The sequence below is a fragment of the Carassius auratus genome, chromosome 28 (genome assembly GCF_003368295.1).
Source record: "Carassius auratus strain Wakin chromosome 28, ASM336829v1, whole genome shotgun sequence".
Taxonomy (NCBI): Eukaryota; Metazoa; Chordata; class Actinopteri; order Cypriniformes; family Cyprinidae; genus Carassius; species Carassius auratus.
The window spans coordinates 11,127,143-11,135,271 of NC_039270.1; positions in this window are offsets into that span (position 1 = coordinate 11,127,143).

Below are 8,129 nucleotides of genomic sequence, written 5' to 3' on the forward strand. Positions count from 1 at the left end.
TTACAATAGGCTAATGTATGCAAAAGTTATTAGCATTTTTCGAAAAATCGTTATAACTATTGACCACAAGGTGGCGCTGCCCCCAATTTTTTTGTGTACATTCAGGGCATGGAGCCGGACATTTTTGTAATTATTTGCGAAACGATACGGAACTTCATTCTTAAGATACAGCAATTTACAACTAAATTCAAAATGGCCGACGCCCAAAATGGCCCAATTGGGAAAATTCGGTATCATTCGACTTGGAATGATGCACTGAATCTAAAGACACCACTTTTGTGATTTTTGGCAAAACCGTTCAGAAGTTATGAGCAAAAACATGCATTTTTCATATCTCCTGACCACTAGGGGGCACAGCGCCGAAACACTGCAGGTAGTCCCAGGGAATGGTTGTTATAAGACCCACCAAGATTGGTCTCAATAGGCCAAACCGTTGCGGAGATATAGCCTCACGTTCACGTGCTTTTCGGAGAATTCGTTCATGAGCTATTCGGAAACGGTTTGAGAAATCAACTTGAATTCCATAACTTTTTGCCAGCATGGTCTGAAGATTATCTGATTCAATTTTCGTGACAATCGGTGCAACGGCCTAGGACGAGTTCGAAAAAGTAGGTTTTACGAACAATTGACGATAGCGAAAAAACTAAGCCTTGCGATTTTTGAATTTCGGTGTCCATTCGACTCGGCATGAGCCAAGGAATCACAGGAATTTTCATTTTGTGGCTTACGGTTCAAGAGTTATTAGCATCAAGTTTTTGAAAGTTTAGACAATTGGTGGCGCTAGAGAGTTTGAGTTAGAGACTTCAAATTTGCTACGGTTAATGTTCAGACAGTCCTCTATTAGTGTGCCAAATTATACAACTTTCCCGCAATCGGTTCTATGGGCTACCATAGACTTGGGGTGGAAGAAGAAGAAGAATAATAACGCCAACAAACACAATAGGTGCCTTCGCACCTTCGGTGCTTGGCCCCTAATAAGAACGCCAACAAAAACAATAGGGTCCTACGCACCTTCGGTGCTTGGCCCCTAATAACGCCAACAAACACAATAGGTGCCTTCGCACCTTCGGTGCTTGGCCCCTAATAACGCCAACAAACACAATAGGTGCCTTCGCACCTTCGGTGCTTGGCCCCTAATAAAAAAAGAAAAGAGCAAGTTGGTGTTAGAGGTCTTTACACATGCACACACACACATACATATACAACTGCATAATAAATGAAAAGAAAATAGAATACAAAAAGATTAGAAAGGTAGTTAGACTTTTTTAAGAATAGAATTAGAATAGTGAGTGTTAAAGTTAGAGGGTCAAATAAAGATGGAAGAGATGTGTTTTAAGCCGATTCTTGAAGATGGCCAAGGACTCAGCTGCTCGGATTGAGTTGGGGAGTTCATTCCAGAGATTCCAAACATGTCTGTGATTGGCTACAATGCTCAATGCTGCAAAAGCACATCGTGAGTACCTTTTAATGCAAAGGGAATATATAATATTATATATATATATATATATATATATATATATATATACATATATATATATATGCTTTTCATGATTAGGTAATCGTGGCAGCTGTAGTCTTATTCACATTTGTTTTTCTGGTTAATTGTTTTGCTCTATGAGAAAGACAATGTAACAAAATATTCAATGTTTTACTATAAACATTCGGGGCTTAAGCCCCCTTAGCCCAGCCCTAGCGCCGCCCCTGCAAGAAACAGTTTTTTTTGACGGCCTACTAGCGGATCGTTAGGAAAGATTAGATGAATGTGATCATTTATGTTTGTGCCTTTTTTGTGCCTGAAATCGCTGATACAACCTTTAATGACTACTTTAGCTATTATTACATTAGCTAACTATCAACTAACCAGATAACATTTACAAATTGACAAGCACTTACTGGGCAGAATGGCTCTTCAGATGACAGACGTAATTGGAGGTTGTCGTCTGGCTGTCCGAGATTTGTATGTTTCATGTCTTGCAAAGCGCTGTTCTTCTTTTGCCATCTTGCAAAAAATTCTTGAAGCCAAAAGCGATCCCTCGGTACCCCTCCGGCTGATGTGATGTGATATCTGATCTAAGTGGGCGCAGTGTGCGTAAGGTACGAGAGGACATGACTGATGATAGTGTCGTGATCCAGTCATGACGCTATTCTCAGCCTGCGCTCCAGCTGAGTAATCAACTTTATTTTTTAAAATAATTCATATATTTTATATTCAAACTGAAAACATGATGTGATTAACACTCAAGTCATTCAAGTCATCATGTCTCAAGACAAGTCCAGAGTCTTTGACTTCCAAATCCGAGTCAAGTCTCAAGTTTCCCAAGTTTTTTATAATAAATAAAAAGAAAACAAAATAAAAGAAAATAAGAGCAAGCTGGTGTTAGAGACCGTTTTTTGCTTTTGTTAATTGTATAATAAATAAAAGGGGGTTGCTGAACCAAATTTAATAATAACAGTAATGGTATTAGTTAGATGCCACATATATTAGAATATATATATATATATATATATATATATATATATATATATATATAGGCTATGATTCTTCCACGATTCTGAAAACAAAGGGGCGGCGTAGAAGCGGCTCATACGCAGAACAGTATTTTCTTCAAGTATGTAGGAATGAAGATTTGTTTAAGGTGGTTGTTTTCAAAAAATCTCAACTACATACATGATCTAGTTTCAGTGATTTTTATGAGAATGTACTGCAGACATATATGCATCAGTATGTCTGAGATCATCTGCAAGATCTCTGTTCTGCTTTTACAGCTGCTTAATGTAAGCAGACTGTACATGTACAGATGCTCATTCCTGCCAAAATACATGTGACTACAACACAAACACAGCATCACATAAAGCGAGGAATTAAATGCCCCTCTCTGCTGATTGGTCAACCAAACATTACAACATAATAATAGTCCTAAAAAACATAATAAGAGTCATCTGCTTCTACGGATTCTTAACGTGTTTATTTCTACTACATTTTATCTCTTTCTCTTCAACAAACGGCCAGATGAAGTCATAACATTTATTTTAGACAATATGTTGCGTTTTGGACTATGGAGTAACTTAAATAAAATGACATATGAAAAGAAATTAGCACATCTATTTTGTTTTTGTTTTTTATTCATAGAGCACTTTATGGGACTATTTGTCAGAGTACTTGTTTCAGTGATTGAATGTAGTCAAATGTGAAATCAATGTCATAATTTGAAGGTAAGAACATATCCAAACCTTGAAATAACACTTTGAACAATAAACCAGAGACCAGTGTCATAAACCTTATCTCATTTTCTTTTTTATTAATTAATTTATTTTAATTTTTTTACCTTTTATCTTTAATGTTAAATTCTCACATCTAAAAAATTTGAATAATATGACTAATAGGCTGTTACCAATTAAACAGTATTCAGAGATATAGAACCTGCGCCTAAAGAAGCTGTTAGATGCATTTACAGTTTAATGCCGATCAGACGGCTGTACGTGCATTTACATAGCAATTACAAATGTATAATAAGATTAATGTTATACAACATTTTTAATACAGAAATATGAACAAAATGAAATGATTTGAAATGAAATGAAATAGAAATGAAAATTGAATTATGAAAGTAATTTCACCACTAGGTATTTTATTGCATTAATAAAAGAGCCTTTTATTCAATCTATTTGTTCAAACTGCTTCATTCTTTAATTCAGGAATAAAATCAAGTGGCTGTCTATAGTAATTGGTCATTGAATTGTTGTCTATAATAATGGGTCTTTTAAAGACTGATTCTTTAAGGAACGATACACCACTCTTTGCCCCTACTGTGAGTCACACAGCGGTTCTGTGACGTGGGTTTGGTTTTTATATTTTTTAGCTGGCCATTGACAGATACCAACCCCCCTTTGAAGAATATTTACTACATTACTTATTTTATTCATTTTATTTGTTCAATCATTTAATTTAGATGTATTTCTATTTTTCTGCCCTATTTAATTATTTCATTTATATATATAATCATTATATTATAATCTCTTTGCACTTTAATCAAGTTAAAGGTGTAATCTGCCAATTGTCCTGCAGGTGAAAGTAATTTCACCACTATATGGCGGGATTTTATTGCATTAATAAAAGAGCCTTTTATTCAATCTATTCTTTCCAATACTCCAGAGCACCCGTAGATCTACAATGATTTTCAAGTGCTACTTAAGTTATGATACTTTTGGGAAACAGACCATAATATAAAATCAGTCGCACGATCGTTTTTATGAACTTATTAAGACATACGAAGCTTTTGGGAAATGCATCTCTCACTGTTTGATGAAACAGTGCAAATTGATAAACAGAGGTGTGACGTGTATTCTTTTCGGTTCATTAAAAATTAATCTTGCTGCCGCGTTCTGAATTAATTGTAAAGGTTTGATAGAATTGGCTGGAAGACCTGCTAAGAGAGCATTACAATAGTCCAGCCTGGACAGAACAAGAGCTTGAACAAGGAGTTGTGCAGCATGTTCCCAAAGAAAGGGCTTGATCTTCTTGATGTTGAATACAGCAAATCTGCAGGATCGGACAGTTTTAGCAATGTGGTGTGAGAAAGTCAGCTGATCATCAATCATAACTCCAAGGTTTCTAGCTGTTTTTGAAGGAGTTATGATTCATCATATAAAGCAATCGAGTCTCTTCAGAAGATGCAGACTGAACCGCCCAATTCATCTGGGTTCCTTTATGACCTGTTAGTTGTGTTGACTCACAGTGGAGGGACAGAAATCTCTCAACTGTTAATGGAGATGATGATTTTGCAATTCTACTGTCTTGATTAATGCTTAATTTGCTATAAACAGATGCACTGTAACCTAAGTAGTAATAATGCTTTTGCTTAAGTACAAAGATGTAACCCTGTGATTAATGCTATATGGAAAATGTATTGTGTAACTTCACTAACATTAAGAAAACTGCTTACGTGCATGAAATGTATGTAGTGTCTGATTTAGAGTAGAAACACTTATGTATTAGAAATAGTTTTTATGATAAATGGACAATATAGTAGTTAAGGTGTATTTCACAGACGGTTAAGAGGAAAAAGAAGAGGAAAAGGGCTAAAGCAATGTGACGTAAACAACAAAGCCTCGGCAGATGAGTTGGCAGCACTCCAGGTGATGACATCAGAAGAACCAGCGTTCGACGTCTGGGTATAAAAGACTGAGAGAGAGACTCGACCGACGGATACTGAAGAAGCACAGTATCCCTCGACGCCTGATACCAGCTGATCATACCTTGATTTTTAACTTTACTAATGTACTTTGATATAACTTTTGTTAACTTTGATAAAACTTATATTATATTATTGACAAGTTATGGTCTGCAAGAGTAGTAATTTAAGAGCCGTAAGCAAGAACTGACCACAGGGAAGTCTACTGAGCAAGTTGTAAGTTTTTTTGAAATGCTTATAGTTTTGTCCAGGGTCGACTTTCCTTACCTACCTGAGAATAATAAATAAACAGGTAAAAGGTGTATAGAAAAAGGAGACACTATAAAACACAACTTAAATTATCTTCATCTGTGTTCTGAATGTGAACCAAAGTCTTGAGAGTTTGGAAAAACATGAGCTTGAGTGAATGAGAAATTACATTTTTGGGTGAAATATCCCTGTAAAATGCTTAAAGTACATTATACATCAAAAAAATCACATACATTAAAAAGAATAGAGTTTAACTTGAAATAAACTTTAAAATCCCTCTGTCCAAACAATATTGTAAGAATGTTGTTCTGAATATTCAGTTTCACAGCTGCTAGTGTAATATTGCTTCAATAAAATAGTTAAGTAAAAAAGAAATATATATTGAACTACTTACATTTATGACAGAACTTGGCCAGTTCAGTTGGTTTGTGTTTCTTCTTCCAGAGAGAAGTCAAAGGAGAACTTTTAGCATCACATTTCCACTTCCATGTTGTTGGTCTGATAGAGAACATTGTTGAGATGCAAACAAAAGTGAATAAACTTTTAGTCCATGTAGGCAAGTTTAACTCTAACATTTCTAATTGAGATTGTGAGATCTTACTGTCAGGTAAGGATCAAGATGACTGGGCAGCAGTTATAACATCTACTGAAATAAGACGAGAGAGTGGTGAACAGAACACAATAACATCAATGAGAAATAAAATAAGACTATAGACTTAGACTTTTCATGCAGGAATCCACAGAAGCAGATGATGAGATCATGTGATGTAATTAAACACGCTCAGTAAATGACTTAGAATGATTGGTAAACTGTAATTAAAGCTGAAAAATGGTAGAGAAAATCTTTAAAAAAATATATTTTGCCTCAACTACCTGAGTACACTAAAAACGCTTTCTAGTTTATTTTCACAGTCTTTTCATTTCCTCGGTCAGAAACCTGTGAACACTAAGAGAAAGCACAAATGCTCTGACTTCTCCTGCTGCTTTGTGAACTCAATGTTTTCTTCAGGAAACAGAAATATGTGTAGCTATTAGATGTTTATGAGCTGATCGCCTCATTATGGAACACAACCCCTAAAATGAGAAGCTATATGAAACAATATTCAAGACAATATGAGACAACACTTGATCTTACCTGAATCAGACTGTGTCTTGAAGATGTTCATCAGTAGATGATGGTGTCTGTGAGCTGATGGTTGTTCTTTTATAGTCTGAATTCCCTCCAGAAACGGCAGTAAATGGAGAGTGATTCTGTCAGATAATGAGCTGAAAGAAAGAGCAAATGAACAAAGATGCATTAAACATAATGAATTCTTAATGCACATGCAACCACAACTTTAATAATGTAAAACCATTACATTTGTGATGCATTACATGACCATTACATGAAATTAAAAAAAAACAAAGATGTTTCATTGCAGACAGTGGTATTTGTGAAGCACTACTGTAGGTGCCAGGTTTGGATTGATGTCTTTTATTTTGAAATTCACTTTCAATCTGTGATGTCACTTGACACAGGTGCATTTTATCTGTTAGTTTGCTTGTGGTTAGGAAGTTAGGAAGGGAGTGAGTAGCTGGGACGCTCACTTTCTGTTGACCGTTTTCATTTCATTGTTTTGTTTACTTTACTGTTATTCAATGTTACAATAAATCAACAGGATTTGCAGTGGAAACGCGTCATCATTTACTCCCTCTACTCAGTCTCTTAGCGGTTACTGGCTGCCGCTACAACTACCTCAGTCTGTTTCAGCTTCAGCTTCAGCTTTGGTTTAGTCAGACTCAGATTAATCGTGCAGTCCTGCTCTTCAATGATGTTCTTCTACCATGCTAAGAAACATGCTAAGTTAACATTAGGGCTGTACCAGTTCACAAAATTCACGGTTTGGTTTGATATGATACAAAGTAATCCAGCTGATGTAGCCTACTGTCAAGTTTAAATTGATTTGAACCTTTTATCGTCACGTTTTACCTTAATAAAGTCTTTATTTATTTTTTATTAAATTTTTTTTAGTGTGAATCACCCTTTGAGTCTAGTAAGTTTTGAGTCAATAAGACATTTGGGCTGTTACCAAGCAAATAGAGTCATTAAATAGAGTCATCAATTCATATTTGCAATGCAGAGAAAACACAGAAGTTGCATCTGACCAGAATTTAGATGTCTTTACACACTGTTTAATGCTGCTCTGAAGGACATGTAATGCGTTAACCTGAAGTTACAAATGCATAAATAATGTTTTGATATTTCAAACATAAAACATTGGCAACTTTTAAAATATAAAAAAAATACTTTAAATGTGAAATTAAAGTAGGTGCCAGTAGGTGGCAGCAATTCTCTTGTTAATAAGAGAGTCACTGCGATTGAACCGAATCATTTAAACAGTTGATTAATTCAGGAACGAAACACCATCATGTTGCTCAGAGAAACACAAAAAAGCGCTGTGGCTGTGTTTGAATTTAGTTTTGTTGTTGAAATTGAGCAAAAAACAGGCAATATGCTAGATTAAACTTCTTACTTATTGAACTATTGTAAAAATAATTTGTAATCATTCTGATTTTTTAAGAGAAAAAATGGCACTCTTCTGTAATATTGATTAACTATATGAAATTACGCAAATATATAAATTTTCTGCCCCCATATGTTGGATTTTGTGATCATTCTAAATGGATTTTAATCGACTGAATCATGCA